The sequence below is a fragment of the Monodelphis domestica genome, chromosome 5 (assembly GCF_027887165.1).
Source record: "Monodelphis domestica isolate mMonDom1 chromosome 5, mMonDom1.pri, whole genome shotgun sequence".
Classification (NCBI taxonomy): Eukaryota; Metazoa; Chordata; class Mammalia; order Didelphimorphia; family Didelphidae; genus Monodelphis; species Monodelphis domestica.
Genome location: NC_077231.1, coordinates 134,030,285 through 134,055,582, shown reverse-complemented (window position 1 = coordinate 134,055,582; position 25,298 = coordinate 134,030,285).

Genomic DNA, 25,298 nt, shown 5'->3' with positions numbered 1-25,298 from the left:
AATTGAAGGAAGAAATAGACAGTAAAACCATATTAGTGGAAGACTTGAACCATCCATTATCAAATTTAGATAAATCAAATCAAAAAATAAATAAGAAAGAGGTAAAAGAAGTGAATGAAATCTTGGAAAAATTAGAGTTAATAGACATATGGAGAAAAATAAATAGGGACAAAAAGGAATACACCTGCCTCTCAGCACCACATGGCACATTCACAAACATAGATCATACACTAGGTCACAGAAACATGGCACTCAAATGCAGAAAAGCAGAAATAATAAATGCAGCCTTTTCAGATCACAAGGCAATAAAAATATTGATCAGTAATGGTATGTGGAAAACCAAATCAAAAACTAATTGGAAATTAAACAATATGATACTCCAAAATCGTTTAGATAGAGAAGAAATAATAGAAACAATTAATAATTTCATCAAGGAAAATGACAACGGCGCAACATCTTTTCAAATCTTTTGGGAAGCAGCCAAAGCAATAATCAGAGGTAAATTCATGTCCCTGAGTGCATATATTAACAAACTAGGGAGAGCAGAGATCAATCAATTGGAAATACAAATAAAAAAACTCGAAAGCGATCAAATTAAAACCCCCCAGCAGAAAACCAAACTAGAAATCCTAAAAATTAAGGGAGAAATTAATAAAATTGAAAGTGATAGAAATATGGATTTAATAAATAAGACAAGAAGCTGGTACCTTGAAAAAACAAACAAAATAAACAAAGTACCTGTCAATCTAATTTAAAAAAGGAAAGAAGAAAAGCAAATTAACAGTATCAAAGATGAAAAGGGGCACATCACCTCCAATGAAGAGGAAATTAAGGCAATCATTAAAAATTACTTTGCCCAATTATATGGCAATAAATACACCAATTTAGGTGATATGAATGAATATATACAAAAATACAAACTACCTAGACTAACAGAAGAAGAAATAGAATTCTTAAATAATCCCATATCAGAAAATAAAATCCAACAGGCCATCAAAGAACTCCCTAAGAAAAAATCCCCAGGGCCCGATGGATTCACAAGTGAATTCTATCAAATATTCAGAGAACAGTTAATCCCAATACTATACAAACTATTTGACATAATAAGCAAAGAGGGAGTTCTTCCAAATTCCTTTTATGACACTAACATGGTACTGATTCCAAAACCAGGCAGGTCAAAACAGAGAAAGAAAATTATACACCAATCTCCCTAATGATCATAGATGCAAAAGTCTTAAATAGGATACTAGCAAAAAGACTCCAGCAAGTGATCAGAAGGGTCATCCACCATGATCAAGTAGGATTTATACCGGGGATGCAGGGCTGGTTCAACATTAGGAAAACCATCCACATAATTGACCACAACAAAAAGCAAACCAACAAGAACCACATGATTATCTCAATAGATGCAGAAAAAGCCTTTGATAAAATACAACATCCATTCCTATTAAAAACACTAGAAAGCATAGCAATAGAAGGGTCGTTCCTAAAAATAATGAACAGTATATATCTAAAACCATCAGCTAATATCATCTGCAATGGGGATAAACTAGATGCATTCCCAATAGGATCAGGAGTAAAACAAGGATGCCAATTATCACCTCTACTATTTGACATTGTACTAGAAACACTAGCAGTAGCAATTAGAGAAGAAAAAGAAATTGAAGGAATCAAAATAGGCAAGGAAGAGACCAAGTTATCACTCTTTGCGGATGACATGATGGTCTACTTAAAGAATCCTAGAGATTCAACCAAAAAGCTATTTGAAATAATGAACAACTTTAGTAAAGTTGCAGGATACAAAATAAACTCACATAAGTCATCAGCATTTCTATATAATTCCAACACAGCTCAGCAGCAAGAACTAGAAAGAGAAATCCCATTCAAAATCCCCTTAGACAAAATAAAATACCTGTGAATCTATTTCCTGAGACAAACACAGGAACTATATGAGCACAACTATAAAACACTCTCCATCCAACTAAAATTAGACTTGAACAATTGGAAAAACATTAACTGCTCATAGATAGGATGAGCCAATATAATAAAAATGACCATCCTACCCAAACTTATTTATCTATTTATTTCCATACCCATTGAACTCCCAAAATATTTCTTTACTGATTTAGAAAAAAAACCGTAACAAAGTTCATTTGAAAGAACAAAGATCAAGGATATTCAGGGAAATAATGAAAAAAAAACACACAAATAATGGGGGCCTTGCAGTCCCAGACCTCAAATTATATTACAAAGCAGCAGTCATCAAAACAATTTGGTACTGGCTAAGAGACAGAAAGGAAGATCAGTGGAATAGACTGAGGGAAAGCGACCTCAGCAAGACAGTATAAAATAAACCCAAAGATCCCAGCTTTTGGGACAAAAATCCATTATTCGATAAAAACTGCTGGGAAAATTGGAAGACAGTGTGGGAGAGACTAGGAATAGATCAACACCTCACACCCTACACCAAGATAAATTCAAAATAATGAATGACTTAAACATAAAAAAGGAAACCATAAGTAAATTGGGTAAACACAGACTAGTATACATGTCAGACCTTTGGGAAAGGAAAAATTTTAAAATCAAGCAAGACTTAGAAAGAGTCACAAAATGTAAAATAAATAATTTTGACTACATCAAATTAAAAAGCTTTTGTACAAACAAAACCAATTTAACTAAAATCAGAAGGGAAACAACAAATTGGGAAAAAATCTTCATAGAAATCTCTGACAAAGGTGTAATTACTCAAATTTATGAAGAGCTAAATCAGTTGTACAAAAAATCAAGCCATTCTGCAATTGATAAATGGGCAAGGGACATGAACAGGCAGTTCTCAGCCAAAGAAATCAAAACTATTAATAAACACATGAAGAAGTGTTCTAAATCTCTTATATTCAGAGAGATGCAAATCAAAACAACTCTGAGGTATCACCTCACACCTAGCAGACTGGCTTACATGACAGCAGAGGAAAGCATTGAATGCTGGAGGGGATGTGGTAAAGTAGGGACATTAATTCATTGCTGGTGGAGTTGTGAACTGATCCAACCATTCTGGAGGGCAATTTGGAACTATGCCAAAAGAGCGATAAAAGAAAGTCTACCCATTGATCCAGCCATAGCACTGCTGGGTTTGTACCCCAAAGAGATAATGGGGAAAAAGACTTGTACAAGAATATTCATAGTTGCGCTCTTTGTGGTGGCCAAAAATTGGAAAATGAGGGGATGCCCATCCACTGGGAAATGGCTGAACAAATTGTGGTATATGTTGGTGATGGAATACTATTGTGCTAAAAGGAATAATAAAGTAGAGGAATTCCATGGAGACTGGAACCACCTCCAGAAAGTGATGCAGAGTGAGAGGAACAGAACCAGGAGAACATTGTACACAGAGACTGATACACTGTGGTATAATCAAACGTAATGGAATTCTCCATTAGTGGCAGTGTAATATCCCTGAACAATCTGCAGGGATCTAGGAGAAAAACACTATCCATAAGCAGAGGACAAACTGTGGGAGTATAAACATCAAGGAAAAGCAACTGCCTGACTACAGAGGTTGAGGGGGCATGTAAGAGGAGAGAATCTAAACGAACACTCTAATGCAAATACTAACAACATGGCAATGGGTTTGAATCAAGAACACATGTGAAACCCAGTGGAATTACATGTCGGCTATGGGGTGGGGGGGAGGAAAAGAAAATGATCTTTATCTCTAATGAATAATGCTTGGAAATGATCAAATAAAATATTATTTTTAAAAAAGCGTCAGTTCCAAGTGTAAGGACTAGGTAATGGGGGTTAAGTGACTTGCCAGGGTCACACAGCTAGGAAGTATCCAAGGCCACATTGGAACCCAGATCCCCCTGACTCTTAGTGCTGTACCACTGTGGCACCTAGTCCTTTCTACCTTTCTTCTATATCAAGTCATGCTCTTTCCAACTGGATAAGTAAGTGTTTATACAGATAATGGTTTCTAAGAATCTACTACATTTCTTGCTATCTTACACTCTCTGTAAAATGAATTTTTAATTGTCTAAAAAAAAAAGAAACTTAAAACGTTTCATTACAAAATAAAAATATATCCCCTCTCCCCCAGGAGGATACAAGGATACACATAGGAATAACACAGGGATACATGGTCAAGTCATAAGCCATATGGATCAATTATCAAAAACATCAAAGAAATCAAAGAAATTAAAATATAACCTCTGAGTGAAATATAGAATATCAAAAACATGAAAATAATTCTAGGAAAAAGTGGGGTAAAATCACAAATCCCAACAGGTTCTTGTAGTGATCCATGTCCCATATGCCTGCAACAACCATCACTCACTAAGCCAATTTAGCATTCTGGACTACAGAAAGTTGTCACATCATGAAGGAAAATAGAGAGAGAAGAAAATTAGGTATTGAAACAAATGGGAAATAGCATTCCCTGGTTTGACCCTTTTTACAGAAGGCACAAAATGTTATAAAAGGCACATCAGGGACTTCCGGGTTAACATGGCTACAATCTATACGCGAATTGCTTCCTCTCCCCAGCACCGAATGAAATAGACTACCTCAAAAGAGCATAAAAATCACCTTTGGAAGAACAGAGGGACTCTCCAGTACCCCACAGAAATGAAGGTTCGTGGGGCTTGAACATTTCCACACTATAAGAAGGAGGAAAAGCCTGCACAAAAATGTGAACTGAGCCTCCACTCCTCCCCCCACACCCCCACCAAACCAGAGTAAGGTATCAGAGCTCTCACTGGGACAGAGAGTGAGTGAGGAGAGTCTCTGTCTGTGGGGGCACACCAGGGTCCTTGGGATCTAAAGACTGCAAGGAAACGACCTCTCAGGGGGGTTTCATGGGAAAATCCTGCGCTGAGCAAAGGGGCTGCCTTGTTGAGAGGCTTTGCTGAGCAAAGGGGCGGCCGCTCTGAGAGGCTGCTCTGAGTAAAGGGGAGGCCACGCTGAGAGGCTGCGCTGAGCAAAGGGGTGGCTGCGCTGAGCACAGTGGCCTGCACTCTAAGAAAACTCAGAGGCTGGAAAGAACTAGTCTGAGGCAACCTAAATTCACAGAAAACCTGCCCCTATCACCCAGATACCTGACCAAAAAGTAAAGGGGAATAAAATCACCAAAGGGATGGCTCACATGGCCCAAAATCAAGCCTCCAGGAAGAAAGGGGAAAAGGTGACTATTGAAAACTTTTATGGTGGGAGTACCCAAGGAAAAGAAGAGAAAGAGGATGAAACCCAAACAAAATCAAAACATGCCTCACAAAATGGAAATTATCCACAAGCTCTGCAAGAACTCAAATTGGAGCTTACCCAAAAGATGGAAATCTTCTGGAAAGAGATCAGCAGTCTGATAGACAAGACTTCACAATTGGAGAAAGAGCTGGAAACATCTAATAGAAGGGCAGACAAAACTGAAAAGCAAAACCAGTCCCTAACGACCAGAATTAAGCAACTGGAAGACAGTGAGCATGCAAAACAGCAAGAATTAATAAAACAAAGCCAAAAAATTAATGAATTAGAAGAAGACACAAAATATCTCACTGAAAAAGTCACAGACCTGGAAAACAGAGGAAGAAGAGACAATGTGAGAATTATTGGTCTGCCCGAAAAACCAGAGATAAATAAAAACCTTGATGCTATACTACAGGAGATTATAGAAGAAAATTGCCCACATGTTCTGGAGCAACGGGGCAAAATAGAAATAGAAAGGGTTCATAGAACACCTTCTATACTAAATGTAATTGCCAAATTCAAGAGCTTCCAAGAAAAGGAGAAAATCCTACAAGAAGCCAAGAAGAGGAGCTTCAGATATAGGGGGGCTCCCATAAGGATCACACATGACTTAGTGGCCAACACACTAAGAGACTGGAAAGCATGGAACATGATATTTAGAAAGGCAAGAGAGCTGGGTCTCCAACCAAGAATCAACTACTCAGCAAAACTGACTATATACTTCCAGCGGAAAGTATGGGCATTCAACAAAATAGAAGATTTCCAAGCATTTGCTAAGAAAAGACCAGAACTTAGTGGAAAATTTGATATCCAATCACAGAAAGCAAGAGAAACATGAAAAGGTAAATATGAAAGAAAGGGAAAAGGAAATAAATCTTATCTTTTTCTTTAAGTCAAACTCTCTTCTATAAGGACTAATTTACATCAAATTATATATATTAATATGTGGGGAAAATGTATTGTGTAACTCTCAGAAATTGTTTGCACCATAAGAGTAGTTAGAAGAATCATGCATAGGGAAAGATTGAGGCATCAAGAATATTTGGTGAAAGGGGGAGGCAAAGAAAGGAAAAGGGAGTGGGGGAAGCATCGACAATACTAAGACTTACTTCAAGAAATGGGGGGGGGGACTAAATAGAATAATCTTTCCCACACAAAGATACACATGGGAAGGGGAGGGGAAGACCTCTCATATGAGAAGGAGAAGAAGAGAGTGTGAAGTGGTATTACTTAAACCTTACTCTCAGTGAAATCAACTCTGAGAGGGAAGAACATCTAGATCCAGTGGGATCCTGAATTCTATCTTATCCAACAGGGTAAGATAGAAAGGGAAATTAAGGAGGGGGAGGGGAAAGGGAGTATAAAAAGGGAGGGTCTAGAAAGGGAAGCATACCAAGGGAGGGGACTAGGGGGACTGACCTAAAGTAAATCACTGGTTCAAAAGGATATAGCTAGGAAAGAAACATCAGAACTAGGGAAAGATATCAAAATGCCAGGGAATCCACAAGGGACAATTATAATTTTGAATGTGAATGGGATGAACTCACCCATAAAATGTAGACAAATACCAGATTGGATTAGAACCCAAAACCCTACCATATGTTGTCTTCAAGAAACACATATGAGGCGGGTTGATACTCACAAAGTTAGAATTAAAGGATGGAGTAAGACTTTTTGGGCCTCAACTAATAGAAAGCAGACAGGAGTTGCAATCATGATATCTGATAAAGCCAAAGCACAAATAGACCTGATCAAAAGGGATAAGGAAGGTGTATATATATATATATATATATATATATTCTGTTAAAAGAGACTTTAGATAATGAGGAAATATCACTAATCAACATGTATGCACCAAATGGAATAGCATCCAAATTTTTAATGGAGAAACTATTAGAATTGAAGGAGTAGACAGTAAAACCATATTAGTGGGAGACCTGAACCAACCACTATCAAATTTAGATAAATCAAGCCAAAAAAAAATAAGAAAGAGGTAAAAGAGGTGAATGAAATCTTAGAAAAATTAGAGTTAATAGACATATGGAGAAAAATAAATAGGGCCAAAAAGGAATACACCTTCTTCTCAGCACCACATGGCACATTCACAAAAATAGATCATACACTAGGTCACAGAAACATGGCACTCAAATGCAGAAAAGCAGAAATAATATATGCAACCTTTTTAGATCATAAAGCAATAAAAATATTGATCAGTATGGGTACATGGAGAGCCAAATCAAAAATTAATTGGAAATTAAATAATATGATACTCCAAAATCGGTTAGTTAGAGAAGAAATCATAGAAAAATTTCATTGAGGAAAATAACAATGGTGAGACATCCTTTCAAACCTTATGGGATGCAGCCAAGGCAGTACCTAGAGGAAAATTCATATCCCTGAATGCATATATTAACAAATTAGGAAGGGCAGAGATCAATGAATTGGAAATGCAAATCAAAAAATTTGAGCATGAACAAATTAAAAACCCCCAGATGAAAACCAAACTAGAGATCCTAAAATTAAGGGAGAAATTAATAAAATTGAAAGTGATAGAACTATTGCACTAATAAACAAGACTAGAAGCTGGTACTTTGAAAAAAACAGACAAAACAGACAACGTACTGTACAGAGAAAGAAAATTATACACCAATCTCCCTAATGATCATAGATGCAAAAGTCTTAAATAGGATACTAGCAAAAAGACTCCAGCAAGTGATCAGAAGGGTCATCCACCATGATCAAGTAGGATTTATACCAGGGATGCAGGGCTGGTTCAATATTAGGAAAACCATCCACATAATTGACCACATCAACAAGCAAACCAACAAAAATCACATGATTATTTCAATAGACGCAGAAAAAGCCTTTGATAAAATACAACACCCATTCTTATTAAAAACACTAGAAAGCATAGCAATAGAAGGGTCGTTCCTAAAAATAATGAACAGTATATATCTAAAACCATCAACTAATATCATCTGCAATGGGGATAAACTAGATGCATTCCCAATAAGATCAGGAGTAAAACAAGGATGCCCATTATCACCTCTATTATTTGACATTGTACAAGAAACACTAGCAGTAGCAATTAGAGAAGAAAAAGAAATTGAAGGCATTAAAATAGGCAAGGAGGAGACCAAGTTATTACCCTTTGTGGATGACTTGATGGTCTACTTAAAGAATCCTAGAGATTCAACCAAAAAGCTAATCAAAATAATCAACAACTTTAGCAAAGTTGCAGGATACAAAATAAACTCACATAAGTCATCAGCATTTCTATATATTTCCAACACAGCTCAGCAGCAAGAACTAGAAAGAGAAATCCCATTCAAAATCACCTTAGACAAAATAAAATACTTAGGAATCTATCTCCCGAAACAAAAACAGGAAATATATGAACACAACTACAAAACACTCTCCACACAACTAAAACTAGACTTGAACAATTGGAAGAACATTAACTGCTCATGGGTAGGATGAGCCAATATAATAAAAATGACCATCCTACCCAAACTAATTTATCTATTTAGTGCCATACCCATTGAACTCCCCCCAAAAATTTCTTTACTGATTTAGAAAAAACCATAAAAAAGTTCATTTGGAAGAACAAAGGATCAAGGATATCCAGGGAAATAATGAAAAAAAATACAAAGGATGGGGGCCTTGCAGTCACTGATCTCAGACTATATTATAAAGCAGCGGTCATCAAAACAATTTGGTACTGGCTAAGAGACAGAAAGGAGGATCAGTGGAATAGACTCGGGGTAAGTGACCTTAGCTGGACAATATATGACAAACCCAGAGAACCCAGCTTTTGGAATAAAAATACACTATTTCATAAAAACTGCTGGGAAAATTGGAAGACAGTGTGGGAAAGATTAGGTTTAGATCAACACCTCACACCCTATACCAAGATAAATTCAAAATGAGTGATTGACTTGAACATAAAGAGGGAAACTATAGGAAAATTAGGCAAAAACAGAATGGTATACATGTCAGACCTTTGGGAAGGGAAAGATTTTAAAACCAAACAAGACTTAGAAAGAGTCACAAAATGCAAAATAAATAATTTGCAATACATCAAATTAAAAAGTTTTTCTACAAACAAAACCAATGTAACTAAAATCAGAAGGAAAGCAACAAATTGGGAAGCAATCTTCATAAAAACCTCTGACAAAGGTTTAATTACTCAAATTTATAAAGAGCTAAATCAGTTGTACAAAAAATCAAGCCATTCTGCAATTGATAAATGGGCAAGGGACATGAACAGGCAGTTCTCAGCCAAAGAAATCAAAACTATTAATAAGCACATGAAAAAGTGTTCTAGATCTCTTATAATCAGAGAGATGCAAATCAAAGCAACTCTGAGGTATCACCTCACACCTAACAGATTGGCTAACATGACAGCAAAGGAAAGTAATGAATGCTGGAGAGGATGCAGCAAAGTAGGGACACTAATTCGTTGCTGGTGGAGTTGTGAATTGATCCAACCATTCTGGAGGGCAATTTGGAACTATGCCCAAAGGGCAATAAGATACTGTCTGCCCTTTGATCCAGCCATAGCACTGCTGGGCTTGTACCCCAAAGAGATAATGGGGAAAAAGGCTTGTACAAGAATATTCATAGCTACACTCTTTGTGGTGACCAAAAATTGGAAAATGAGGGGATGCCCTTCAATTGGAGAATGGCTGAACAAATTGTGGTATCTGTTGGTGTTGGAATACTATTGTGCTAAAAGGAATAATAAAGTGGAGGAATTCCATGGAGTCTGGAACAACCTCCAGGAAGTGATGCAGAGCGAAAGGAGCAGAACCAGGAAATCATTATACACAAAGACTGATACACTGTAGTGTAATGGACTTGACTTCTCCATTAGTGTCAATGCAATGTCCCTGAACAACCTGCAGGGATCTAAAAAAACACTATCCACAAGCAGAGGATAAACTGTGAGAGTAAAAATACCGAAGAAAAGGAACTGCTTGACTACAGGGGTGGAGGGGTTATGACTGAGGAGAGACTTTAAATGAACACTCTAGAGCAAATACCAACAACACGGAAATGGGTTCGAGTCAACAACACATGTGATACCCAGTGGAATCATGCGCCGGCTATGGGAGAGGTGAGAGGGTAGGGGAAGGAAAAGAAAATGATTTTTGTTTCCAATGAATAATGTTTGGAAATGACCAAATAAAATAATGTTTAAAAAAATAAATTAAAAAATAGGAAAAAAAAGGCACATCAGGTCAATATAGGTTACTAATATAGTTGTTTCTTTTTTTTTTTTGAGGTAATATATGTTTTGTTCTATAAGGGCAATTTGTTCAAATAGAAGGATTAAATATAGTACAACAAAATAATACAGAGCCAGAAATAGGGAAATCTCATTATGATCAACAGTCAATTATTCATTATCAACAGAAGTTACAATCAGTCACCTGAGTTGCTGTATGACAAATACATGCTATAAGTTCTTTTATGTCTAGCAAATTTTGTAACCTTGAAGGAGATAGGTCTCAACAATTTCCAAAACACAAATAACTGTAGTGCTAATAAAAGTACTCTTTTGGTCCAAAATATCATACAGAAGTCAATAGACTTCATGGGAAATGCTCCCTCTTGGGAGTCATCCAGGGATATCATGTCCCCTACCTTTGCACCTCTGCTGGTATGAGACTGACACTCTATATGTCTCATCCATTACATTTCTACAAAAGCAGAGGTGGGGAATACAAATATTGCTACAGAATTTTACTATAGTTTCCAAATGGACCCTTATATCTTATTATGTGCAAATAGACAGCAAACATTCAGAGGTAGTGGGGCTATGAAAAAATCTTAAAAAATCAATGTGACAAGTAGCATGATACAAATAAAGATAATAAGAGGGTAGACAGGCATTGTATTCAAAACCCATTTCTTCTTCTTTAGCACTGTTTGGAGGGAAGACAAAACTGAAAAAGGTTAACATTAACAAAATAATAGAGTCTAAGGGGCACTACCTTCTGCCCCACATGGAGGGAGAGTAGCATCCTGAGCATTTCATGGATGAGCTCCACTTGGGATAAACTGTTGAGGGGTCTTTTGGCTTGAGTTATCAGTTATTTGATTTAAATTTCTAGAAAATCTATTAGTTCTAAAATTATGATTTCTAAATTTATTATTGTAATTATAATTTCTATACCTATTATTCCATTGATTATTGTTTTTAATTACTTGTAAGAACTTTCTATAATTCATCATTATGTGGCCTTTCTTTCCATAGAAGTGGCAGGTAAGGGATCAATAATTAGGTTCTTGGAGAGGGACAAGTGGTATTGGTTGAGTATCATGCCATTTTTCTTCTTTATTAATTCTTTCAGTTAAAGATTTTCATTCTTTCTGGATCTTTTCTAGTAGATCATTGGTTTTTTATTGTTTTTTTTTCTTTATTGCCTTTGAAGACATAAGCAGCAGTTCACCTTAAATCATCAATGCCCATTTCAGGTCACTTTGGGCAATTTGTTTTAAAATAATCTTGAAGTACTGTGGAACAGTTGTTTACCAAATGTCTTTTTATATGTCTAATACCACTTTCTGTAGAAATATCAAGGTCTAGGTACCTATCTCCCAGTTCAATGAATCTATCCATAAATTGGAAGGGTGTCTCATCATCAGATTGTTTCAAGCTTTCAAATTTAGTCCAACAATCAGGTCTTTCTGAACATTCCCTCATTACTTTTTAAATGGCCCTACCATGCTGTAGTTGCATAAGTTCTTCACAGTCGTTATAATCCCAATGAAGATCTACAGGTGGCTAGTGTGGTGCATTGAGCCCTTGGGTTTTATTCATATGCAAGATGATTGTATCCCTCTCATGTTCTGTCAAAAAGACATGGAACAATTGTTCAACAGCCTTATAAGAAGGATCAAAATTAAATAATATATCAGCTATCTTTTTCAGTGACAAGGATAGGTTCATCTTCTTAACTGGGAACATCTCATTTATATTCTTTATTATCTTGTGGTGTGAAAGGTCTGTTGTCTTAATGTTAAGACATCCCCATTTGGTGCTGATGTGGGCACTTCCCTTAAGGGGAGAAGAAATTCATAGGAATCAGTCTGTGCTTATGGTTTTCTAGGAAGTGTCTGTGTGGACACTGAGGAAGTACAAGTAAGAACCTGTATGGTAGGGGGATGAGAGTTTTTTTGGGCTGAGATCGGTAGTGGGGTAGGAGAAAGAACAGGGCAGGAAGGGGCATCAGGAGAAGAAGCAGGAGAGGGACTATTAACCAAGAGTTGCTCAAACAAGAGAGGATGTTTTCCATTTGAGACATGTGAGAAGAGTCCATCTGTATTTCAGAAGAAATGGGACTTTCCTCTCTGAGTAGTTTGAGAAGAGGCTCATAAAAATTTGAATTAGACATTTGAATGGGATCCTCCTTTACTATTGGATCATGTAAAGAACATTTGAATTTTTTTAATTGAATTTGTACTACTGCTTGTAATTTTGCTTGTAATTTCTAATTTTCAGTCTTTTGCCTCTCAATATTAATAAGTAGGAAAAGAAAATTTCCTAGCAGTATTAGGAAAAGGAGCCATTCAGAACCCTTAATGGTTTCCAATTTGACAAAAACCTAAAGATTTTCTTGTAGAGAAGCCATCATGTTTTTCTGTTTTTATTCTCTACAATGATGTAGCTTTATGTATGTATGTATTTATGTATGTATATATTATTGATGATGCCCTTAGGTGGCAGAAAGGTAGCACTGTAGCTCAGCAGAAAAGGGGAAAAATACTGAGTGCTCCATATTAGCCTCTATTGGCAGGGGAGAGGAGGTTTAAATTAAGGATTATGGGCTGGTTTTAGGGGGTGAGGACTCCTTTTAGATGGAATGGGAAGAGGTTGCGTTATTTTTTTTTTGCTAGAGGGAATAAAGGAAGTTGGGGTGGTTGTTGTTTGTTTGTTTGCTTTGTTTTTAGAACAGGACTTAGGAGAGACCAGTTAACCCCCCCCCCCAAAAAAAAAGGAAAATGAAGTCCTCTCCCAGGGTTTGGGGTTTGGGGCAGGGAATTTAAAGCTTACCAGTAGCAGGAAAATCAAGCAACAGTGGCAGCAGAAGGAGTTAGCAGGAACAGTCTCTATGAGGGAGAGACCTGACTACCTGACTCTCCTGGTGGGCAGGTGTAGGCAATGAGCCTGAGAAGGTTGTGAAGGGTTTTAAGGAGGGAGAAGGTAGAAGGGAGAAAGGAGAGGAGAGAGGGGAAAGGAAAAACCATGGCAGGAGAAGAAATCTGGTTCCTCTAGTTCTTAATTTTCATGGTTTGCCAAAAATTTTGTAGGAGCAAATATAAATAAATACTACTAGTGTTGATAAATATATAGAAATTTTAATGATAAATTAAAAGAGAGAGAAAGAGAGAGAATAAAAGGAACCCCATTGCATGGGTCTCAGCCAAATTTACCTCCCAAGCCTCCTTACATAAAATGAGGATGTAACTTAAAAGGATGCTGGGAATGTAACTCAGATGTGGCAAATTTTCCACCTGCACAACTTTAAATGGTCATTCTATTGCAAACATTAATAATATAGAAATAGGTTTTGAACAATGATATGTATAAAAACCAGTGGAATTGCTAATTGGCTCTGGGAGGGGAGAGGAAGGAGAGGAAGGAAAGGACATGAATCATGTAACCATGGGAAATATTCTAAATTAATTAAATAAATAAAATTTAAAATTTAAAAATGATAAAAAGTCTGAGAGGGAAAAAAATAAAAATAAAAGGAAGGAAAACTGATACCATAGGAAAGTAGGAAACTTTACTCCAAACTGAATGTTTTAAAAATTAGAATGTGACAGATGATTCAATGAGGCAATAAGGAATAGTAAAACAAAATCACCAGACAGAGAAAAAATGTAAAGAATATTATGTCAGAAATAAGACACCTGAAAAACAGATCATGGAGAAATAATCAACAAAACCTTGTACTACCTGAAAATCACTATTAAAAAACAAAAGAGCATTGAGGGGGCAGCTAGGAGACTCAGTGGATTGACAACCAGGCCTAGAGACAAGAGGTTCTATGTTCAAATCTGACCTCATGCTGTTTGACCCTGGGTAAGTCCCTTAACTCCCATTGCCTGGCCCTTACGGTCTTGGAACCAATACACAGTATTAATTCTAAAATGGAAGATATTTTTTTAGGTGAAATGTCATATTTTGAGAAATCAAAATTTTAAACTGCCTACTTTTTTTCATCCTGCCAGAGGGCAAATGCAAAAATCCCAATGATTATCTCCTGAAAGAGACCCCAATATGAAAATTCTCAGAAATGTCAAAAGTCAGAGTTACGTCAAAGAAAAAATACTGCAAGCTACAAAAAAGAAATCATTCAAATACCAAGGAGCCTCCATCAGGATTATATAATACTTCTCAGTCTGTGAGGGACAAGAGAGCTTCAAATATGATATTCCAAAAGGCAAAAGAGAAGAATAACTTACCCATATACACAAAGTTTAATCCTAAAGGAGAAACATAAAGGAAAACCTTTTAACAAAATAGAGAATTTTCAAGTATTTCTTATGAAAAGACCAGAATTCAAAAGAACTTTGAAATGGAAATGCATTAGTCAAGCGAAACATGGAAAGTATAAACACATGCTTACTTGAAAAGGATTGAAGAAGAGGAGTTGTTTAATGTGCTAAAAGTAAGAAACAAAAGCCTCCTCAGAATCCTAATGTCTTTGATGGTCCTAGAAAAAGATAATTAAACTAGACATTTCTCAGAAAGGTCCCCCCCCCATTTTAGCAATTAACTACAAGTGTTTTATACAGTCTGTGGTTATTTTAAATGAAATATCAGAAACTTTCTATTTCTTCCTGCTAAGTTTTATTGGTAATCAACAGACATAATAATTTTATTTTATATGCTGAAAATGTTCTTAAGTTATTAGATTTTTTTACTTGATTCACTAGGGTTCTCTAAGTAAACAATCATATCATCTGCAAAATGTTATTTTTTAATTTTCTTTTGTCTTTTTCCTATTATCTCAATTTCTTTTTCTTAAATTATTGTTATAGCTATATTTCTAAGACTATATAAAAAGTAGTGATGGTAGTGAATATTCTCATTTGAGCAATGATAATATTGGAAATGTTTCTAGTTTATCCCACTTTTACATGTATACACAAATGTATGTGTGTGTATGTGTAAATATATATGATTCTTGCTAATACTATCATATTAAATAAAGGTCTATTTATTCCTAAAGTTTTCAATATGAATAAGGGTTATATCTTGTCAAAAAGTTCTTTCTGTATCCATTAATATAATACATAATTATTAATATAATTATTTATCTATAATTATTAATGTAGAATATCATATTAATATCATGATTTCAGATAAGGCCACAATAAAGACTTGGAAAAGTGAGGTAAAAAATAAATCATATTAAAGGTACCATAGATAATGAATCAATATTAATACTTAATATTTGTGAGGGGAACATCATAGTTTTTAAATGCTTAAAAGAATTATTAATTTAATTGAAAGGAAAAGGAAATCTAACCAAGTGATAGATAATAAAGTTAAGGATCTAAAGAGAGCTAGAGAAAAATTAGTAAAGTAGTCACTGATTCAATGAAGGAACTTCAAAATATATTTAACTCCTCAACAAGAGGGAAAGGAGAGAGGAGAAAGAGGGAGATAAGAAAGATAGTAGATTAAAGGAAAACTTAGTCAACAATGGTAAAGAATTGGAAACTGAGAAGGTATCCATCAATTGGGGAAAGACTGGTTAAGTTATGTTATGTAAATACAAAGTAATAGTATTATGCAAGAAATTATAAAGGAAGTATTTTCGAAGAAATCTGGAAAGACTTGTATGAACTGATCCAGAGTGAAATATGTAGAAACAGGAGAACAATTAATATGATGTCAGCAATATCATAAAGGTAAATAATATTGAAGGACTTGGGGATTCTGATTAGCATCATGACTAGTCACAATTCCAGAAATGCATTGATGAAACCTGTATGTATGTGTTATATATATATATATATATATATATATATATATGTATATATATATATATATATGTGTGTGTGTGTGTGTGTGTGTGTGTGTGTGTGTGTGTGTATGTGTGTGTATTTAACAAATGAATAGGCATTTTAATATATATGATTTATATACATATATTTCACATGTACTTCATATGTGTATACATATATATAATACAGAAGGAGAAAGAGTATGGCAAGTGCAGAAATTTGTTTTGCTTCACTACATTTCTATAACAGGGATTTTGTTCTTCTTTCATTATTAAATGGAGGATTAAGGTTGGGAAAGAGAAAAGTTTTTTGTTGAAAAAGAAATCTAAGCAAACCAAAAATAATGTAACTCAAGTTCCACTTTTTAAATGAGGTCCTTCTGAATTTTTCTTTAATTACTAAGGCCTCCTCTACCTCTGAAATTAATTACCATGTATTTAACTTGTAAATATTATTTATTTACTTATAAGTTCATGCTATCATTCCCCAGATAGAACATAAGCTCCCTGAGGGTAGAGATACTATCATTTCTAATCTTTGTATTCTTAGCATCCACAAAGTACCTGACATGTAGTAATTACTTCATAAACTTTTCCTTTTTTTTTGGCATTGAGACAATGTATACATTAAACCGGGTAATATTCACTTAGGAATTTTCATTCAGTATTTTACATATTGTTCAATATTTAAATTTGTTCAGTATTTCAGATATTTTACATATTGGTGTCTATGAAAAGGATTAGCAAGGAACTACTAATAGGAATATACATGCTTAAGGACATATATAAATGTGTATATATCTCTATGATTAGAGATATATAGATATAAATAAAAATGTTTCTGAATTTGAATGTCAATTTTTTATGTTCATAAAAGGAGAATAATATTTACAATTATTAAATTCCTGAATAGTAAACTTATCCTTAAGGGAAGTGTGTTACAGTAGCCACAAACCAAATATTATTATTAATTTTTTACTTTCATAATAAACTGAATCTAACGCATCCCTGGACTTTACCTGCCCTGTCTAATAGGGACATCCATAGAACATGCTCCTCTAAATGTTTGTCATTGCTATCTTTGGTAGAGGAAAGGATATCTTCAAATGGGATGTCTAGTGTACACCCCACTTTTTGTTGTCCACATGGGTCCTTTTAGACTTCTGAAAATGGTTATCCATGGTTTACTGAGGCAAAGGACAAACTGAGATTGTGAAATAGACCCTAGAGTCATACCTCATCCAATTTATTTTCTAGAATATTATCAGAATAGTTAGCTTCCCTTATTGTAATTATCTAAGCTTTTTATGTTCCATCTCTTACCTCTCCACTCTACATAGCTTACTCTAAAATAATAGCTGACATTTATATAGTACTGTAATGTTTGCATAATAGTTTGCACTTATTTCATTTGAGTTTCCCTGTAGCCCTATGAGGTATATACAGCCCATTTCGCAAATGAGAAAGATAATGCTTAGAAAGCTTAAGAGACTTGCCTAAGCTTACACAGGTAAATTGCAGAAGTGCAATTCAAATCCATGTCTGCATAATTTCAAATCCAACTCCATCCACAAGATAAAACTGCTCCTATACAAATGTGGCTTAGATTCCCACATCTAAAATATGGGTTAGGATTAGGGATTGAGAAAAAGGGTTGTTCGGTGTTTTAGCTCATAAAATATTTTCTATGCTAATTGGGTATAAATCTCTAAAATTTAGATTTTTAGATTATATGCACATATAATATTTCTTCTTTTTTTACCTCAATCTATATAATAGAACTCTAATTTAAATTTTGATTTTATATATTATTACCTTTCCTAGTATTGGTATAATTTTTTGATAGTAAAGAATAATACAGAGAATAACTTTGTAAATTAAGAGTCAAGGAGGTATACAAACCCTAAATTATTCCCACAGGAAGTAAGTTGCCCAGCTATGTAATCCTCTTCTCTTTATTAGCTTGCCAGAAACAGATGATGACAGCTCTCTCATTTGCAGAGTGGATCCAGAAGGATAGATATTACCCTTGAGAAACACAATATACTATACATGATTCTTATAAACAGGGAAGCCATTTATTTAGTCCTAGAGAATGTACATTGAGAAAAATTATTCAAAGGAAGTGCTTCATATAGAAATCCAAAAGCTTAACCATGTCATGCTTTATGAAATGTTTCTAGAATGGTTAAAGAAGTAATTGACATTGCTCTTAGAGAAGAGCAGGCCAAAATCAACCACCAAGACCAGATCTCTGACTATTTAATACCAAAGCCCCTATTCAAAAAGTAGAAAAAATAGGCTAATACTTTGGCAATATACCACCAAAATGATTAACCTGACTTTTTAAAAACAAAGGGAAACCCACCTTAAATAACAACCTGTCTCAATTTAACTCAAATATTGATTTAAAGTCTATTAAACACTCAGGTACTATCCTTAACACTTTCGATGACAGTAATAGTCTGTTGGTGGGTTTGCCTGATGCATGCCTCTCCTCACTCTATTCCATCTTCCATTCAGCCACTGAAATAATTTTCCTGAATCACAGATCTAATTGTCTCTCCCCCACTCAATAAACTCCAGAGGCTCCCTATTGCCTCTAGAATAAAGTACAGGAATACCTCATTTAATTGTGCTTCAATTGTTCTTCAAAGATATTGTATTAGCATATTGCCTAGCACATAAGAGGCACTCTAAGTGTTTTATTTATTTATGATTTATTTATTTTATTTATGATTTATTTATTTATTTAAGTGTTTTATTTAAGTTTATTGAACAATGAGCAAAATAGGTTATTACTAATATTATTGCAGATGATTGCTCTACTGAAAATATAACATTCTTTGCCTTCCAAAGCAGTTTAAGCCACACAGCTTCCCACCAAAGCAAGTAGGAAAATATTATCCCCATATAACAGATAGAGAAACTAAGGTTCATAAAGATTGTAATTAATTAGCACCACAGCAAGCCTGTTCCATAGCTGAGACTAGAATCCAAATTAACTCATAGCAAATACTCTAGCTGATAGTGTAGAGTAACTTCTTATACAGCTCACAGCCAAATATTACATTTTGCTGTGCCTTCAGTTCTTTAGTATCCTTAAAGAAGATTGGGTTATTTGACATGGACTCTAGACCGCACTAGTGGTGTTCTCCCAACTGCAAGTCTCTGGCACCACAGTTCCATTTAATCACTTAACAATCACATTAGCTTTTACAAAAACAAATATTTATTTCAAAGGGATAGCAAGAATGAACATGCAACCATCCCCCCATACATTTGAGAAATATAATGTTTCCTTCCTGATGATAGTCCTCAAGGAAGGAAAGAAGATGGGGTCCATGGTTCATCTCCATTCCCATTGGGAACATGTAACACTAGCCTGACAAGACAACTTTGGATTTTAAAGCAAAAGATCTTACTTTGAAACATCTGGACCCCATCTCTCTGAGGTGATGGGCTGAGCCTTCCCTACAGTGCTGGGAGATGCTGTTCTGGTGAGGATGGGCTGTTCTAAGGACCCCAAGAGGACTCCTGCCAGCTTCTCAGAAAGAGGAAGTGGCTAGGATAGCACTGGTGTGCCCATAAGGTAGCTCAGGGGGAAACAGGTAGAAAAGTGACAGCATGGGTGAGTGCTGGCTAGTGGAGCCCTGGTGGACTCAGACACACACACACACACACACACACACACACACACACACACACACACACACACACAAGTTGGGCTCAGGGCTGCCAAGAAGATCACCAGTGTGCCTGAGGTCAGGCTGTGAAGCTGGCATCATCATTTAAGGGAGAAGGCTTGTGAAGGAAAAAGCCAGCCACATGTGGTGGTGCCTTTGTGTCTCTAGACTGCTTTTTATTATTGAACAAGTAATTATAAATTAAGATAGTCTCCAGAAAATTTTAATCTTAACACTATATTGCATTGACCCATTGTGTTCTGAGTCCCAAGGCCCTTCTTGGGCTCAAGTCCTAGGCACGCTGACTTTTCAGAGATGCCCCATGGGCTAGTTGGCTGTGTATCTGGTTAAGCATTCTGACTTTCAGGCTTTCATGGAGAGGTCCCAGGTTGGAGAATTTCACCACCTAGGTCTAGAACTCGAAAGGACAGATGAAACAGACAAGAGAAAAGCTCCATGCCCATTTCTGGGGGTTGTAGAACCTTTAAAAGGGAAGGGAGAAGGGGAGTCCTCCCCCCTCATCCTGTCAGCTCATGGCACCCTTACCATGTGTGTGGGGTGTGTGTGTGTGTACTGACACAGCTAGGAAGAGAGGAAGAGGAACAAGGGAGAGAGAGAAGAGGGAGAGGGAGAAAGGGTAGGATAAAACAGAGAGACTGGATATTTTAAAGCTGCTGACTATTCCAACTCTGCAGCCAGTGGAGAGAGAATAAGAGGAACACAGAGTGGCTCCTGGCAGAAGCAGAGCACCTCCACATTAGGTGATTTGGGAATGTATAGCAAAGCCTACTTGACATACTTATTTATCCAACAAGCATCTCTTGAGTGCCTACTAAGTATAGAGCATTAATCGTGTTCGCAAATATAGGTCTAATGCTGCATCTTGAGTCCATACCTCTCTAGGATCTTTCATCATCAGTATTCTGGAATCATGGATGGTCATTGTGATCATTATCACAGGTTTTTAAAAGATGCTTTTCTTAAAAATTAAAATCAAGATGCTTTATAACTTTGTTATATCATTTTTTGTCCTAGTTCAACTCAATTTATTCTACATGAATTCATATAATTTCTTCCAAGGTTTCACCAAAACCCTCCCTTTTTACATTTTTATAGGAAAACAACACCACGTTATGTTCATATACAATAATTTGTTCAGCCATTCCCCAACTGAAGGGAACTCCCTTTCTTTCCAATTCTTTGCTACTACAAAGTGACCTCATGTAAATAATTTTTTGACCTTCATCTCTTTCATGTAAACATTTGGGAATAAAAGCAAAGAAAGTTCTGCAACATTTGACTATAATTTATCTAGAACTTATCTAGAATTTATTTAGAACTTATCTAGAATTTATCTCCTCAATGTCCAAAGGCCTCTGACTACATATTTTTTCTGACTTCTTTTCCTGAGTTGAAAAAAAAATCATTGTGGCTTCTTCTAGAATTTCCTAATCACCACTTGACCTACTGTTTTTCTTCAATCTTTGTTGTAGTAGTTGTGAGAGGTTGTTGTTTTCCTTTACATCACTGTCTTTGTCACTTTCATCCCTCACAGTTTTCTACTGACCCTACAACACTCTTAAGGATTTTGTCCATCTCCACAGGTCCTTTCTTCACCATAATATCACTTGCCTCTCTCTTACCTTTCTCAAGGCAATAAGGTTGATGATTTGTGGTAATTAAACATGCCTAATTGGCTAAAATGGGACTTTCTAGGAGACAAGCCATTTCCAGCAATTGAATTTTCCCAAGAACCCGAATTCATAGCTATGGTTCTGCTCATTTGGAATACAAATTTCCATATTGATTTGAAGTGGCAAAGGTGTGGGTAAGATGGCCTTGAAAATTATATTCAGAATCTGACATCAAAAGGACAGAATAAATTTGATAGTAGAGTAATATGGAAATTTTATTTAAACATTAAATTTTTCCTACATACAAGTGGAGTAACTAAATCTCCAAAAATTTATGCAACATTCTTTTTTTCTTTCATGTAAACCTTAAAGTGCTATATAATGTTAACTGTTATGATTTTACCAGTTAAGAATGTTGGCCTTCTAGTGGCATTGTCTTCATCATGATCATGGTGTTGACATCTGAAAAGATCACAATCCAAAGCTTCAGTACCAGAGATTTGGCCCTAGCATTTCACAATTATTATAATTATTATATTAAATTTGTTGACAATCAATAAGCAACAGTGCCAAGATTTGCATTCATAATTTTTATAGCTTGTCATTTCTCTATGCAATATAACATGTATATTGTATACAGTCAATAGACTTTTTGTTAAATATATAAATTAAACAAGTTATCTTATTTACAGAGAAGCCTGGTTAAAGGAAGTCAAACTAAGGGACGTTGAGGTCTTTTGAGAATGGCAGGTCTGCTGCATTTAGCCAAGAGCATTTGGCATATATTTATGCAATGGAAAGTTCATGCTCTCTAAACAAACTAGGGAATTCATGTCTTCTTAGGACCTTTTTTAGGAGAATATTTAATGGGGTGGAGAGGACCTCTTTTTATTTTTATTTATTTATAGGAGAAGACTTCTTCATTCTTGACAAGAGAATGTACCAAGTTAGAACCCTTAGCTATGATCACATTCCTGCCAAGATCACATAATACTAGAGATGAAGGGAGTGAAATTTTCATCATGAAAGAGCAAAATTAATAGGCCACACTATGACTAAAGGGCAAGGTAAAAATTAATTTTTAACAAAGGTTCAGTTTTCACTTTAAAATAGAGATTAAGCTACTTTTGATGGAATTATGGGAAGGGGGACTTTTTCTATAGATATTCAGGAGAGAGGAGAATGTATTGCTTTCTCTTGTTGAAGAATGTAGTCAGAATGTATTCAAAGATAAAAACACAATCCCTATTAGCACTAACAAGTGAGGTGGGTGTAGTTTTCCTATTTAAGGCTGAAAACATTTCCTAAAGTGACTTTCTCTTGATTTGCTTTTCCTGTGCTTATACATTCCCTTGTTGAAAGAAAATATGCATCCTGTACCCCCTATAACAGTAATTTTAAGAAAAGTACAGTAAACATAAACTAATGAAATGGTGGGCTACACAGAATGCTCTGTTTTCATGAAATAAACCACTAAAAATACTCCTCAAATTAACAATGCAAAAGGAGTAATATTGTAGTTCCAAACAATTCCCAGCTATTCTTATTTCATTTTGTAAGATGTTGTTGACAGAATCTAGCCTCAATAATTATTTTTTCTAAATAAGAGGGGAAAAAAGCTATATTATGCATTTCAATTCAGGCACTAAAAATAACTGAGAACCAAGTACACAGAGTTCAGACTATTAACAGCATTGAACACTGTCAGTTGGTGGGGTGGTATACATTTCTTTAGCTTATGTGCCAAGATCTAGGCTTATTGCAGAGAGATGTTCTTTGGATCAGTAGAAAGCTGCAAAGGTGAGGAAAGGGGTTGGTCTATGACAGTGATTACAAACCCTGGCTTTGTAACACCTCAAAGTGTCACCAGTTAGCTAAAAGGATGTCACAAGTTCTCAGAAACTCTCAAACCAAAGCTGAATTTTAATTCAATTTGATTTTTAAAAATAACACAAGCCAGAGATCACTTCTGGGGGAAGGGTGCCACAAAGTCAAACAAACTAAATTGCAAATAGGTCCTTGAAATGCCTATGGCTTTGAGAATCATTGGTCTGTACATTCGTCTTAATGTTTGGCCAAATTTAGTCAGACATAGGACAAGAATACAGTATTGTCCCACAGGGGACTCCATTTACCCACTTTAAATACTGTTGCAGTGCCACACACACACACACACACACATGCACACACAAACATTTTATCCAGCATTGTCACCTCAAAGTGTTAGAATATTTGCCTAGGAACTTAAACTCTTTGTTTCAGTTTATTAATTATAACAATAAACATATTATGTAAACCTTATAGCAATAAAGCTAAGTGTGAAATGAGGGTGAACATGGGAGATCTTTATGTTTATTTAGAGAAGTATAGAAAATTGGTAGGCAAAGAAGGAAAATAAGATTGTGTTGAAATGGAGCAAAATATTTAAGGTGCATTTTCATATAAAACATTGGAGAATGTAAGACCTAACCAAAAAATGTTGTATGTCAATTGCTGTACTAGACTTACTCACTTCCTTTATATTTAATAAAATAGATGCATTGGAAGTTGGTTACTAGAGTTAAATTACTACTCATTTTGGATTGAAAAAGGCGATTTTATATAGAAATGTACTCAGTATTATTCTTCACTAAAGTAGAGCTTAAATTTTTAGTATTAGTTGAAGAATAAGAAATGGGCAACAGGGACTCAAGAGTTAGGGTAGGAGTGATGGTGGAGAAAGTGGTAAGGAGGTCTAAAAAAGACTTTACAACCTCTGCCAGATAATGAAATTCTCAATTTCCCCCTCTGAAGCACACTGCTAATTAAACCCCTTCATTTCCACAATTGGTTGGGGCCCTTTCCTTTTCTCATTCTCCTAAAATATTTTAGTAAATCACACTCTTTGAAGGAGAAGAGCAATGTTTATCAGACACCTTCACAGGGCTAAAACATAATACAAGAGCTACTTTGAGGAGTTGTTAGCTCAAAGCAAATGAATAAATCTACAAAAATTATTTCTATAGTTCAAGAATTCCAAATAGCTGCTATTGGACCCAAGGTACTGGGACACTGTGCCTGCTCCCTTTCCTCAAGACTCAGGCAATATAGTCCATACTAGCTTCAGTGCTGGGAGAGCCTGACCTCTTAAAAGAGTAACAAAACTCCTTTTTCTTGCTCTCTTTGGCTTGTTATGCATTCATTGCCATGCCCTAAGGAAGATTTACTTAAAAATTAGATTTAGTTCACTCATATCTGTAATCTCCCTAAAGGCTAGAGTAAGAAGGTGCTCAGTATAGAATATGAAAAGGTATGGGCCAGCTATTGTTCCCAACACATGAAAAAAGTGATTAACATAAACATGAACCCCAAGTGTGCAGAGACAGAAAATCTAAGTATAACTTAATAACTATCATTATGATCTACAGTACATGTAATACTTAAAATGAGAGGAAAAAAAAACATTTGATGGGAATGCTAAATAATCCATTTATATTTTACTTCAGTTTTGCACTTTCAAAACAATTCCCTCGGGTCTTTAACTTTACTTAATCCAGGCCATGGTTTGGGTTCCATCCTCTTGGCAGTCATCATCTCAGAATCAGAAACTTTTCTTGCTCTTGGTCAGTTTGATTAATAGATTGAGGATCTCCAAGGAGACTGTATTATATTTCATAGACAATAAAGAGCTTATAGTTTTTGAGTGCAATGATGATTGAAACTGTACTATT